This window comes from Oncorhynchus nerka, linkage group LG14 (genome assembly GCF_034236695.1).
Source record: "Oncorhynchus nerka isolate Pitt River linkage group LG14, Oner_Uvic_2.0, whole genome shotgun sequence".
In the NCBI taxonomy this organism is placed as follows: domain Eukaryota; kingdom Metazoa; phylum Chordata; class Actinopteri; order Salmoniformes; family Salmonidae; genus Oncorhynchus; species Oncorhynchus nerka.
In genome coordinates, this window is record NC_088409.1 from 92664221 (window position 1) to 92681720 (window position 17500).

A 17500-nucleotide genomic window follows, 5' to 3' on the forward strand; every position below is an offset into this window, starting at 1 on the left:
AGGTGATATCCCTCCTCTAACCTTTATCTCCCATTAACTTTGGAGCTTAACGATCATGGCAGACGTACGGCTCTGTTTGACCAGTGCATGTGGTGAAAAGGACATGAAGGGCACTGCTCCCCTTAAAACAAACATCTGACATTACTGACTTTGATTGACAGTAGAGTTATACTAAGATCACAAATGAACAACGCATATTTAGTTGTTTTAAAAAATAAATAAAATGAGTGGAGACAAGTGGGTTATAGCTGGTCTGTGTTTAAAGCCTGCACACCCTGAGCTACACAGTATTCATACTGCTGTCTTATTGTATGTCTGTGTCTGAATGCAGGTGTGGAGAGGGGAGGGGGTACCGATAGCGGTGTAGGTCAGGCATTCTCTCTAATCATACCACGTATGTCCCCGACTTCCTGTTCTATGTGACAATGTTGGAATGTCAGAGACTTCCTGTTCTATGTGACAATGTTGGAATGTCGGAGACTTCCTGTTCTATGTGACAATGTTGGAATGTCTGAGACTTCCTGTTCTATGTGACAATGTTGGAATGTCGGAGACTTCCTGTTCTATGTGACAATGTTGGAATGTCTGAGACTTCCTGTTCTATGTGACAATGTTGGAATGTCGGAGACTTCCTGTTCTATGTGACAATGTTGGAATGTCTGAGACTTCCTGTTCTATGTGACAATGTCGGAGACTTCCTGTTCTATGTGACAATGTTGGAATGTCTGAGACTTCCTGTTCTATGTGACAATGTCGGAGACTTCCTGTTCTATGTGACAATGTTGGAATGTCAGAGACTTCCTGTTCTATGTGACAATGTTGGAATGTCGGAGACTTCCTGTTCTATGTGACAATGTTGGAATGTCTGAGACTTCCTGTTCTATGTGACAATGTTGGAATGTCGGAGACTTCCTGTTCTATGTGACAATGTTGGAATGTCTGAGACTTCCTGTTCTATGTGACAATGTTGGAATGTCGGAGACTTCCTGTTCTATGTGACAATGTTGGAATGTCTGAGACTTCCTGTTCTATGTGACAATGTCGGAGACTTCCTGTTCTATGTGACAATGTTGGATTATACATTTCTGTCCAATAGAGAGCTATGTAATCAATCAACCTCAATGAACTCCAAGCTTCCAGACGCAGGCATCCAACGGAAAACAAGCAATTGTACAAAAGTATGATGTCATCTTGATGGAAGTGTGATGTCGTCTTGATGGAAGTGTGATGTCGTCTTGATGGAAGTGTGATGTCGTCTTGATGGAAGTGTGATGTCGTCTTGATGGGAGTGTGATGTCGTCTTGATGGGAGTGTGATGTCGTCTTGATGGAAGTGTGATGTCGTCTTGATGGAAGTGTGATGTCGTCTTGATGGGAGTGTGATGTTGTCTTGATGGAAGTGTGATGTCGTCTTGATGGGAGTGTGATGTCGTCTTGATGGGAGTGTGATGTTGTCTTGATGGAATCCCAAGCACCTTAATATCCTCTTCTTTCTCATACACAGCAACACAACAAGGCAGGGAACCTAAAGTACAGTGTCCCAACACCCATTCTGAATAGTAGCCATTTAGTGTGTGTATATTCTGTGGCCATAACGGCTGGTTTTATAACACCTCTTTGGATAGGAGTGTCATAATGGACTGTTGACATTGACCAAGAACTCTTACTTATTGTGGCATGGAAGAGGCTCAATAGGTTGTCTCCTGCGACGGCTATACTGCTATTGAGCAGGCTATACACAGATCACAGTGTATACAGCTGCATCAACGCTGGGACCGAGAGACTGAAAAACAGCTTCTATCTCAAGGCCATCAGACTGTTAAACAGCCACCACCTGGCTGCTGCCAGCATACTGACTCAACTCCAGCTCACTTTAATAATGGAAATGGATGGAAATCGATGTAAAAAATGTATCACTAGCCACTTTAAACAATGCCACTTAATATAATGTTTACATACCCTACATTACTCATATCATATGTATATACTGTACTCTATATCATCTACTGCATCTTTATGTAATACATGTATCACTAGCCACTTTAAACTATGCCACTTTGTTTACATACCCTACATTACTCATCTCATATGTATATACTGTACTCGATACCATCTACTGCATCTTGCCTATGCCGTTCTGTATCATCACTCATTCATATCTTATGTACATATTCTTTATCCCTTTACACTTGTGTGTATAAGTTAGTTGTTGTGGAATTGTTAGGTTAGATTAATTGTTAGATATGACTGCACTGTCGGAACTAGAAGCAAAAGCATTTTGCTATACTCGCATTAACATCTGCTAACCAATGTGTATGTGACCATTAACATCTGCTAACCATGTGACCATTAACATCTGCTAACCATGTGTATGTGACCATTAACATCTGCTAACCATGTGTTTGTGACCATTAACATCTGCTAACCAATGTGTATGTGACCATTAACATCTGCTAATCATGTGACCATTAACATCTGCTAACCATGTGTATGTGACCATTAACATCTGCTAACCATGTGACCATTAACATCTGCTAACCATGTGACCATTAACATCTGCTAACCATGTGACCATTAACATCTGCTAACCATGTGACCATGTGACCATTAACATCTGCTAACCATGTGTATGTGACCATTAACATCTGCTAACCATGTGACCATTAACATCTGATAACCATGTGACCATTAACATCTGATAACCATGTGACCATTAACATCTGCTAACCATTTGTATGTGACCATTAACATCTGCTAACCATGTGACCATTAACATCTGCTAACCATGTGACCATTAACATCTGCTAACCATGTGTCCATTAACATCTGCTAACCATGTGTTTGTGACCATTAACATCTGCTAACCATGTGTATGTGACCATTAACATCTGCTAACCATGTGACCATTAACATCTGCTAACCATGTGTATGTGACCATTAACATCTGCTAACCATGTGTTTGTGACCATTAACATCTGCTAACCAATGTGTATGTGACCATTAACATCTGCTAATCATGTGACCATTAACATCTGCTAACCATGTGACCATTAACATCTGCTAACCATGTGACCATTAACATCTGCTAACCATGTGTATGTGACCATTAACATCTGCTAACCATGTGTATGTGACCATTAGCATCTGCTAACCATGTGACCATTAACATCTGCTAACCATGTGACCATTAACATCTGCTAACCATGTGACCATTAACATCTGCTAACCATGTGACCATTAACATCTGCTAACCATGTGTATGTGACCATTAACATCTGCTAACCATGTGACCATTAACATCTGCTAACCATGTGACCATTAACATCTGCTAACCATGTGACCATTAACATCTGATAACCATGTGACCATTAACATCTGCTAACCATTTGTATGTGACCATTAACATCTGCTAACCATGTGACCATTAACATCTGCTAACCATGTGACCATTAACATCTGCTAACCATGTGTCCATTAACATCTGCTAACCATGTGTTTGTGACCATTAACATCTGCTAACCATGTGTATGTGACCATTAACATCTGCTAACCATGTGACCATTATCATCTGCTAACCATGTGACCATTAACATCTGCTAACCATGTGTATGTGACCATTAACATCTGCTAACCATGTGACCATTAACATCTGCTAACCATGTGACCATTAACATCTGCTAACCATGTGTATGAGACCATTAACATCTGCTAACCATGTGTATGTGACCATTAACATCTGCTAACCATGTGACCATTAACATCTGCTAACCATGTGTATGTGACCATAAACATCTGCTAACCATGTGACCATTAACATCTGCTAACCATGTGACCATTAACATCTGCTAACCATGTGACCATTAACATCTGCTAACCATGTGACCATTAACATCTGCTAACCATGTGACCATTAACATCTGCTAACCATGTGACCATTAACATCTGCTAACCATGTGACCATTAACATCTGCTAACCATGTGACCATTAACATCTGCTAACCATGTGTATGTGACCATTAACATCTGATAACCATGTGACCATTAACATCTGCTAACCATGTGACCATTAACATCTGATAACCATGTGACCATTAACATCTGCTAACCATGTGTATGTGACCATTAACATCTGCTAACCATGTGACCATTAACATCTGCTAACCATGTGACCATTAACATCTGCTAACCATGTGTCCATTAACATCTGCTAACCATGTGTATGTGACCATTAACATCTGCTAACCATGTGTTTGTGACCATTAACATCTGCTAACCATGTGTTTGTGACCATTAACATCTGCTAACCATGTGACCATTAACATCTGCTAACCGTGTGTATGTGACCATTAACATCTGCTAACCATGTGACCAATAACATCTGCTAACCATGTGTATGTGACCATTAACATCTGCTAACCATGTGTATGTGACCATTAACATCTGCTAACCATGTGTATGTGACCAATAACATCTGATAACCATGTGACCATTAACATCTGCTAACCATGTGTATGTGACCATTAACATCTGCTAACCATGTGTATGTGACCATTAACATCTGCTAACCATGTGACCATTAACATCTGCTAACCATGTGACCATTAACATCTGCTAACCATGTGACCATTAACATCTGCTAACCATGTGTATGTGACCATTAACATCTGCTAACCATGTGACCATTAACATCTGCTAACCATGTGACCATTAACATCTGCTAACCATGTGACCATTAACATCTGCTAACCATGTGACCATTAACATCTGCTAACCATGTGACCATTAACATCTGCTAACCATGTGACCATTAACATCTGCTAACCATGTGTATGTGGCCAATAACATCTGCTAACCATGTGTATATGACCAATAACATCTGCTAACCATGTGTATGTGACCAATAACATCTGCTAACCATGTGTATGTGACCAATAACATCTGCTAACCATGTGTATGTGACCAATAACATCTGCTAACGATGTGACCATTAACATCTGCTAACCATGTGACCATTAACATCTGCTAACCATGTGACCATTAACATCTGCTAACCATGTGACCATTAACATCTGCTAACCATGTGACCATTAACATCTGCTAACCATGTGTATGTGACCATTAACATCTGATAACCATGTGACCATTAACATCTGCTAACCATGTGACCATTAACATCTGATAACCATGTGACCATTAACATCTGCTAACTATGTGTATGTGACCATTAACATCTGCTAACCATGTGACCATTAACATCTGCTAACCATGTGACCATTAACATCTAACCATAACCATGTGTCCATTAACATCTGCTAACCATGTGTATGTGACCATTAACATCTGCTAACCATGTGTTTGTGACCATTAACATCTGCTAACCATGTGTATGTGACCATTAACATCTGCTAACCATGTGTTTGTGACCATTAACATCTGCTAACCATGTGTTTGTGACCATTAACATCTGCTAACCATGTGACCATTAACATCTGCTAACCGTGTGTATGTGACCATTAACATCTGCTAACCATGTGACCATTAACATCTGCTAACCATGTGTATGTGACCATTAACATCTGCTAACCATGTGTATGTGACCATTAACATCTGCTAACCATGTGTATGTGACCAATAACATCTGATAACCATGTGACCATTAACATCTGCTAACCATGTGTATGTGACCATTAACATCTGCTAACCATGTGTATGTGACCATTAACATCTGCTAACCATGTGACCATTAACATCTGCTAACCATGTGACCATTAACATCTGCTAACCATGTGACCATTAACATCTGCTAACCATGTGTATGTGACCATTAACATCTGCTAACCATGTGACCATTAACATCTGCTAACCATGTGACCATTAACATCTGCTAACCATGTGTATGTGACCATTAACATCTGCTAACATGTGTATGTGACCATTAACATCTGCTAACCATGTGACCATTAACATCTGCTAACCATGTGTATGTGGCCAATAACATCTGCTAACCATGTGTATATGACCAATAACATCTGCTAACCATGTGTATGTGACCAATAACATCTGCTAACCATGTGTATGTGACCAATAACATCTGCTAACCATGTGTATGTGACCAATAACATCTGCTAACCATGTGACCATTAACATCTGCTAACCATGTGACCATTAACATCTGCTAACCATGTGACCATTAACATCTGCTAACCATGTGACCATTAACATCTGCTAACCATGTGACCATTAACATCTGCTAACCATGTGTATGTGACCATTAACATCTGATAACCATGTGACCATTAACATCTGCTAACCATGTGACCATTAACATCTGATAACCATGTGACCATTAACATCTGCTAACTATGTGTATGTGACCATTAACATCTGCTAACCATGTGACCATTAACATCTGCTAACCATGTGACCATTAACATCTGATAACCATGTGACCATTAACATCTGATAACCATGTGACCATTAACATCTGATAACCATGTGACCATTAACATCTGCTAACTATGTGTATATGACCAATAACATCTGCTAACCATGTGTATGTGACCAATAACATCTGCTAACCATGTGTATGTGACCAATAACATCTGCTAACCATGTGTATGTGACCAATAACATCTGCTAACGATGTGACCATTAACATCTGCTAACCATGTGACCATTAACATCTGCTAACCATGTGACCATTAACATCTGCTAACCATGTGACCATTAACATCTGCTAACCATGTGTATGTGACCATTAACATCTGATAACCATGTGACCATTAACATCTGCTAACCATGTGACCATTAACATCTGATAACCATGTGACCATTAACATCTGCTAACTATGTGTATGTGACCATTAACATCTGCTAACCATGTGACCATTAACATCTGCTAACCATGTGACCATTAACATCTGCTAACCATGTGACCATTAACATCTGCTAACCATGTGTATGTGACCATTAACATCTGCTAACCATGTGTTTGTGACCATTAACATCTGCTAACCATGTGTATGTGACCATTAACATCTGCTAACCGTGTGTATGTGACCAATAACATCTGCTAACCATGTGACCATTAACATCTGCTAACCGTGTGTATGTGACCATTAACATCTGATAACCATGTGACCATTAACATCTGCTAACCATGTGTATGTGACCAATAACATCTGATAACCATGTGTATGTGACCAATAACATCTGATAACCATGTGTATGTGACCATTAACATCTGCTAACCATGTGACCATTAACATCTGCTAACCATGTGACCATTAACATCTGCTAACCATGTGACCATTAACATCTGCTAACCATGTGACCATTAACATCTGCTAACCATGTGTATGTGACCATTAACATCTGCTAACCATGTGACCATTAACATCTGCTAACCATGTGACCATTAACATCTGATAACCATGTGACCATTAACATCTGCTAACTATGTGTATGTGACCATTAACATCTGCTAACCATGTGACCATTAACATCTGCTAACCATGTGACCATTAACATCTGCTAACCATGTGACCATTAACATCTGCTAACCATGTGTATGTGACCATTAACATCTGCTAACCATGTGTTTGTGACCATTAACATCTGCTAACCATGTGTTTGTGACCATTAACATCTGCTAACCATGTGACCATTAACATCTGCTAACCGTGTGTATGTGACCATTAACATCTGCTAACCGTGTGTATGTGACCAATAACATCTGCTAACCATGTGACCATTAACATCTGCTAACCGTGTGTATGTGACCATTAACATCTGATAACCATGTGACCATTAACATCTGATAACCATGTGACCATTAACATCTGCTAACTATGTGTATATGACCAATAACATCTGCTAACCATGTGTATGTGACCAATAACATCTGCTAACCATGTGTATGTGACCAATAACATCTGCTAACCATGTGTATGTGACCAATAACATCTGCTAACGATGTGACCATTAACATCTGCTAACCATGTGACCATTAACATCTGCTAACCATGTGACCATTAACATCTGCTAACCATGTGACCATTAACATCTGCTAACCATGTGACCATTAACATCTGCTAACCATGTGTATGTGACCATTAACATCTGATAACCATGTGACCATTAACATCTGCTAACCATGTGACCATTAACATCTGATAACCATGTGACCATTAACATCTGCTAACTATGTGTATGTGACCATTAACATCTGCTAACCATGTGACCATTAACATCTGCTAACCATGTGACCATTAACATCTGCTAACCATGTGTCCATTAACATCTGCTAACCATGTGTATGTGACCATTAACATCTGCTAACCATGTGTTTGTGACCATTAAGATCTGCTAACCGTGTGTATGTGACCATTAACATCTGCTAACCGTGTGTATGTGACCAATAACATCTGCTAACCATGTGACCATTAACATCTGCTAACCGTGTGTATGTGACCATTAACATCTGATAACCATGTGACCATTAACATCTGCTAACCATGTGTATGTGACCAATAACATCTGATAACCATGTGTATGTGACCAATAACATCTGCTAACCATGTGTATGTGACCATTAACATCTGCTAACCATGTGACCATTAACATCTGCTAACCATGTGACCATTAACATCTGCTAACCATGTGACCATTAACATCTGCTAACAATGTGACCATAAACATCTGCTAACCATGTGTATGTGACCATTAACATCTGATAACCATGTGACCATTAACATCTGCTAACCATGTGACCATTAACATCTGATAACCATGTGACCATTAACATCTGCTAACTATGTGTATGTGACCATTAACATCTGCTAACCATGTGACCATTAACATCTGCTAACCATGTGACCATTAACATCTGCTAACCATGTGTCCATTAACATCTGCTAACCATGTGTATGTGACCATTAACATCTGCTAACCATGTGTTTGTGACCATTAACATCTGCTAACCATGTGTTTGTGACCATTAACATCTGCTAACCATGTGACCATTAACATCTGCTAACCGTGTGTATGTGACCATTAACATCTGCTAACCGTGTGTATGTGACCAATAACATCTGCTAACCATGTGACCATTAACATCTGCTAACCGTGTGTATGTGACCATTAACATCTGATAACCATGTGACCATTAACATCTGCTAACCATGTGACCATTAACATCTGCTAACCATGTGTATGTGACCATTAACATCTGATAACCATGTGACCATTAACATCTGCTAACCATGTGACCATTAACATCTGATAACCATGTGACCATTAACACTAACCATGTGACCATTAACATCTGCTAACTATGTGTATGTGACCATTAACATCTGCTAACCATGTGACCATTAACATCTGCTAACCATGTGACCATTAACATCTGCTAACCATGTGACCATTAACATCTGATAACCATGTGTATGTGACCATTAAATCCATGTGACCATTAACATCTGATAACCATGTGACCATTAACATCTGATAACTATGTGTATATGACCAATAACATCTGCTAACCATGTGTATGTGACCAATAACATCTGCTAACCATGTGTATGTGACCAATAACATCTGCTAACCATGTGTATGTGACCAATAACATCTGCTAACGATGTGACCATTAACATCTGCTAACCATGTGACCATTAACATCTGCTAACCATGTGATGTGACCATTAACATCTGCTAACCATGTGACCATTAACATCTGCTAACCATGTGTGACCATTAACATCTGATAACCATGTGACCATTAACATCTGTAACCATGTGACCATTAACATCTGATAACCATGTGACCATTAACATCTGCTAACCATGTGACCATTAACATCTGATAACCATGTGACCATTAACATCTGATAACTATGTGTATATGACCAATAACATCTGCTAACCATGTGTATGTGACCAATAACATCTGCTAACCATGTGTATGTGACCAATAACATCTGCTAACCATGTGTATGTGACCAATAACATCTGCTAACCATGTGTATGTGACCATTAACATCTGCTAACCATGTGACCATTAACATCTGCTAACCATGTGACCATTAACATCTGCTAACCATGTGACCATTAACATCTGCTAACCATGTGTATGTGACCATTAACATCTGATAACCATATGTGACCATTAACATCTGCTAACCATGTGTAACCATGTGACCATTAACATCTGCTAACCATGTGTATGTGACCATTAACATCTGCTAACTATGTGTATGTGACCATTAACATCTGCTAACCATGTGACCATTAACATCTGCTAACCATGTGACCATTAACATCTGCTAACCATGTGTCCATTAACATCTGCTAACCATGTGTATGTGACCATTAACATCTGCTAACCATGTGTTTGTGACCATTAACATCTGCTAACCGTGTGTATGTGACCATTAACATCTGCTAACCGTGTGTATGTGACCAATAACATCTGCTAACCATGTGACCATTAACATCTGCTAACCGTGTGTATGTGACCATTAACATCTGATAACCATGTGACCATTAACATCTGCTAACCATGTGTATGTGACCAATAACATCTGATAACCATGTGTATGTGACCAATAACATCTGATAACCATGTGTATGTGACCATTAACATCTGCTAACCATGTGACCAATAACATCTGCTAACCATGTGACCATTAACATCTGCTAACCATGTGACCATTAACATCTGCTAACCATGTGACCATAAACATCTGCTAACCATGTGTATGTGACCATTAACATCTGATAACCATGTGACCATTAACATCTGCTAACCATGTGACCATTAACATCTGATAACCATGTGACCATTAACATCTGCTAACTATGTGTATGTGACCATTAACATCTGCTAACCATGTGACCATTAACATCTGCTAACCATGTGACCATTAACATCTGCTAACCATGTGTCCATTAACATCTGCTAACCATGTGTATGTGACCATTAACATCTGCTAACCATGTGTTTGTGACCATTAACATCTGCTAACCATGTGTTTGTGACCATTAACATCTGCTAACCATGTGACCATTAACATCTGCTAACCGTGTGTATGTGACCATTAACATCTGCTAACCGTGTGTATGTGACCAATAACATCTGCTAACCATGTGACCATTAACATCTGCTAACCGTGTGTATGTGACCATTAACATCTGCTAACCATGTGACCATTAACATCTGATAACCATGTGACCATTAACATCTGCTAACTGTATGTGACCATTAACATGTATATGACCATTAACATCTGCTAACCATGTGTATGTGACCATTAACATCTGCTAACCATGTGTATGTGACCATTAACATCTGCTAACCATGTGTATGTGACCAATAACATCTGCTAACCATGTGTATGTGACCATTAACATCTGCTAACCATGTGACCATTAACATCTGCTAACCATGTGACCATTAACATCTGCTAACCATGTGACCATTAACATCTGCTAACCATGTGACCATTAACATCTGCTAACCATGTGTATGTGACCATTAACATCTGATAACCATGTGACCATTAACATCTGCTAACCATGTGACCATTAACATCTGATAACCATGTGACCATTAACATCTGCTAACTATGTGTATGTGACCATTAACATCTGCTAACCATGTGACCATTAACATCTGCTAACCATGTGACCATTAACATCTGCTAACCATGTGACCATTAACATCTGCTAACCATGTGTCCATTAACATCTGCTAACCATGTGTATGTGACCATTAACATCTGCTAACCATGTGTTTGTGACCATTAACATCTGCTAACCGTGTGTATGTGACCATTAACATCTGCTAACCGTGTGTATGTGACCAATAACATCTGCTAACCATGTGACCATTAACATCTGCTAACCATGTGTATGTGACCAATAACATCTGTGTATGTGACCATTAACATCTGCTAACCATGTGACCATTAACATCTGCTAACCATGTGTATGTGACCAATAACATCTGATAACCATGTGTATGTGACCAATAACATCTGATAACCATGTGTATGTGACCATTAACATCTGCTAACCATGTGACCAATAACATCTGCTAACCATGTGACCATTTAACATCTGACCATTAACATCTGCTAACCATGTGACCATAAACATCTGCTAACCATGTGTATGTGACCATTAACATCTGATAACCATGTGACCATTAACATCTGACCTAACCATGTGACCATTAACATGCTAACCATGTGACCATTAACATCTGATAACCATGTGACCATTAACATCTGCTAACTATGTGTATGTGACCATTAACATCTGCTAACCATGTGACCATGTGATGTGACCATTAACATCTGCTAACCATGTGTCCATTAACATCTGCTAACCATGTGTATGTGACCATTAACATCTGCTAACCATGTGTTTGTGACCATTAACATCTGCTAACCATGTGTTGTGACCATTAACATCTGCTAACCATGTGACCATTAACATCTGCTAACCATGTGTATGTGTGTGTATGTGACCATTAACATCTGCTAACCGTGTGTATGTGACCAATAACATCTGCTAACCATGTGACCATTAACATCTGCTAACCGTGTGTATGTGACCATTAACATCTGATAACCATGTGACCATTAACATCTGCTAACCATGTGTATGTGACCAATAACATCTGATAACCATGTGTATGTGACCAATAACATCTGATAACCATGTGTATGTGACCATTAACATCTGCTAACCATGTGACCAATAACATCTGCTAACCATGTGACCATTAACATCTGCTAACCATGTGACCATTAACATCTGCTAACCATGTGACCATAAACATCTGCTAACCATGTGTATGTGACCATTAACATCTGATAACCATGTGACCATTAACATCTGCTAACCATGTGACCATTAACATCTGATAACCATGTGACCATTAACATCTGCTAACTATGTGTATGTGACCATTAACATCTGCTAACCATGTGACCATTAACATCTGCTAACCATGTGACCATTAACATCTGCTAACCATGTGTCCATTAACATCTGCTAACCATGTGTATGTGACCATTAACATCTGCTAACCATGTGTCTGTGACCATTAACATCTGCTAACCATGTGTTTGTGACCATTAACATCTGCTAACCATGTGACCATTAACATCTGCTAACCGTGTGTATGTGACCATTAACATCTGCTAACCGTGTGTATGTGACCATTAACATCTGCTAACCATGTGACCATTAACATCTGCTAACCGTGTGTATGTGACCATTAACATCTGATAACCATGTGACCATTAACATCTGCTAACCATGTGACCATTAACATCTGCTAACCATGTGTATGTGACCAATAACATCTGATAACCATGTGTATGTGACCAATAACATCTGATAACCATGTGTATGTGACCATTAACATCTGCTAACCATGTGACCAATAACATCTGCTAACCATGTGACCATTAACATCTGCTAACCATGTGTATGTGACCAATAACATCTGATAACCATGTGTATGTGACCAATAACATCTGATAACCATGTGTATGTGACCATTAACATCTGCTAACCATGTGACCATTAACATCTGCTAACCGTGTGTATGTGACCATTAACATCTGATAACCATGTGACCATTAACATCTGCTAACCATGTGTATGTGACCAATAACATCTGATAACCATGTGTATGTGACCAATAACATCTGATAACCATGTGTATGTGACCAATAACATCTGCTAACCATGTGACCATTAACATCTGCTAACCATGTGTATGTGACCAATAACATCTGATAACCATGTGTATGTGACCAATAACATCTGATAACCGTGTGTATGTGACCATTAACATCTGCTAACCGTGTGTATGTGACCAATAACATCTGCTAACCATGTGACCATTAACATCTGCTAACCGTGTGTATGTGACCATTAACATCTGATAACCATGTGACCATTAACATCTGCTAACCATGTGTATGTGACCAATAACATCTGATAACCATGTGTATGTGACCAATAACATCTGATAACCATGTGTATGTGACCAATAACATCTGATAACCATGTGTATGTGACCATTAACATCTGCTAACCATGTGACCAACATCTAACATGACCTAACATCTGATAACCATGTGACCATTAACATCTGCTAACCATGTGTATGTGACCAATAACATCTGATAACCATGTGTATGTGACCAATAACATCTGATAACCATGTGTATGTGACCATTAACATCTGCTAACCATGTGACCATTAACATCTGCTAACCATGTGTATGTGACCAATAATATTTGCTAACCATGTGTATGTGACCATTAACATCTGCTAACCATGTGTTTGTGACCATTAACATCTGCTAACCATGTGACCATTAACATCTGCTAACCGTGTGTATGTGACCATTAACATCTGCTAACCGTGTGTATGTGACCAATAACATCTGCTAACCATGTGACCATTAACATCTGCTAACCGTGTGTATGTGACCATTAACATCTGATAACCATGTGACCATTAACATCTGCTAACCATGTGTATGTGACCAATAACATCTGATAACCATGACCATTAACATCTGTATGTGACCAATAACATCTGATAACCATGTGTATGTGACCATTAACATCTGCTAACCATGTGACCAATAACATCTGCTAACCATGTGACCATTAACATCTGCTAACCATGTGACCATTAACATCTGCTAACCATGTGACCATAAACATCTGCTAACCATGTGTATGTGACCATTAACATCTGATAACCATGTGACCATTAACATAACTAACCATGTGACCATTAACATCTGATAACCATGTGACCATTAACATCTGCTAACTATGTGTATGTGACCATTAACATCTGCTAACCATGTGACCATTAACATCTGCTAACCATGTGACCATTAACATCTGCTAACCATGTGTCCATTAACATCTGCTAACCATGTGTATGTGACCATTAACATCTGCTAACCATGTGTTTGTGACCATTAACATCTGCTAACCATGTGTTTGTGACCATTAACATCTGCTAACCATGTGACCATTAACATCTGCTAACCGTGTGTATGTGACCATTAACATCTGCTAACTGTGTGTATGTGACCAATAACATCTGCTAACCATGTGACCATTAACATCTGCTAACCGTGTGTATGTGACCATTAACATCTGATAACCATGTGACCATTAACATCTGCTAACCATGTGTATGTGACCAATAACATCTGATAACCATGTGTATGTGACCAATAACATCTGATAACCATGTGTATGTGACCATTAACATCTGCTAACCATGTGACCAATAACATCTGCTAACCATGTGACCATTAACATCTGCTAACCATGTGTATGTGACCAATAACATCTGATAACCATGTGTATGTGACCAATAACATCTGATAACCATGTGTATGTGACCATTAACATCTGCTAACCATGTGACCATTAACATCTGCTAACCGTGTGTATGTGACCATTAACATCTGATAACCATGTGACCATTAACATCTGCTAACCATGTGTATGTGACCAATAACATCTGATAACCATGTGTATGTGACCAATAACATCTGATAACCATGTGTATGTGACCATTAACATCTGCTAACCATGTGACCAATAACATCTGCTAACCATGTGACCATTAACATCTGCTAACCATGTGTATGTGACCAATAACATCTGATAACCATGTGTATGTGACCAATAACATCTGATAACCGTGTGTATGTGACCATTAACATCTGCTAACCGTGTGTATGTGACCAATAACATCTGCTAACCATGTGACCATTAACATCTGCTAACCGTGTGTATGTGACCATTAACATCTGATAACCATGTGACCATTAACATCTGCTAACCATGTGTATGTGACCAATAACATCTGCTAACCATGTGTATGTGACCAATAACATCTGATAACCATGTGTATGTGACCAATAACATCTGATAACCATGTGTATGTGACCATTAACATCTGCTAACCATGTGACCAATAACATCTGCTAACCATGTGACCATTAACATCTGCTAACCATGTGTATGTGACCAATAACATCTGATAACCATGTGTATGTGACCAATAACATCTGATAACCATGTGTATGTGACCATTAACATCTGCTAACCATGTGACCATTAACATCTGCTAACCATGTGTATGTGACCAATAATATTTGCTAACCATGTGTATGTGACCATTAACATCTGCTAACCATGTGACCATTAACATCTGCTAACCATGTGTATGTGACCATTAACATCTGCTAACCATGTGTATGTGACCAATAACATCTGCTAACCATGTGTATGTGACCATTAACATCTGTTAACCATGTGTATGTGACCATTAACATCTGCTAACCATGTGACCATTAACATCTGCTAACCATGTGACCATTAACATCTGCTAACCATGTGACCAATAACATCTGCTAACCATGTGTATGTGACCATTAACATCTGTTAACCATGTGTATGTGACCATTAACATCTGCTAACCATGTGACCATTAACATCTGCTAACCATGTGACCATTAACATCTGCTAACCATGTGACCATTAACATCTGCTAACCATGTGACCATTAACATCTGCTAACCATGTGTATGTGGCCAATAACATCTGCTAACCATGTGTATGTGACCATTAACATCTGCTAACCATGTATATGTGACCATTAACATCTGCTAACCATGTGACCATTAACATCTGCTAACCATGTGACCATTAACATCTGCTAACCATGTGACCATTAACATCTGCTAACCATGTGTATGTGACCATTAACATCTGCTAACCATGTGTATGTGACCATTAACATCTGCTAACCATGTGTATGTGACCAATAACATCTGCTAACCATGTGTATGTGACCATTAACATCTGCTAACCATGTGACCATTAACATCTGCTAACCATGTGACCATTAACATCTGCTAACCATGTGACCATAAACATCTGCTAACCATGTGTATGTGACCATTAACATCTGCTAACCATGTGACCATTAACATCTGCTAACCATGTGACCATTAACATCTGATAACCATGTGACCATTAACATCTGCTAACTATGTGTATGTGACCATTAACATCTGCTAACCATGTGACCATTAACATCTGCTAACCATGTGACCATTAACATCTGCTAACCATGTGTCCATTAACATCTGCTAACCATGTGTATGTGACCATTAACATCTGCTAACCATGTGTTTGTGACCATTAACATCTGCTAACCATGTGTTTGTGACCATTAACATCTGCTAACCATGTGACCATTAACATCTGCTAACCGTGTGTATGTGACCATTAACATCTGCTAACCGTGTGTATGTGACCAATAACATCTGCTAACCATGTGACCATTAACATCTGCTAACCGTGTGTATGTGACCATTAACATCTGATAACCATGTGACCATTAACATCTGCTAACCATGTGTATGTGACCAATAACA

General features: G+C 39.1%; 1 protein-coding gene across 1 annotated transcript in view; it reads right to left on the minus strand.

Annotated features, from left to right (window-relative positions):
- The window catches only part of LOC115115662 (mucin-2-like), a 106214-nt gene that overhangs the window by 23286 nt on the left and 65428 nt on the right, over positions 1-17500 (minus strand). The gene's annotated exons all lie outside the window — the stretch shown is intronic.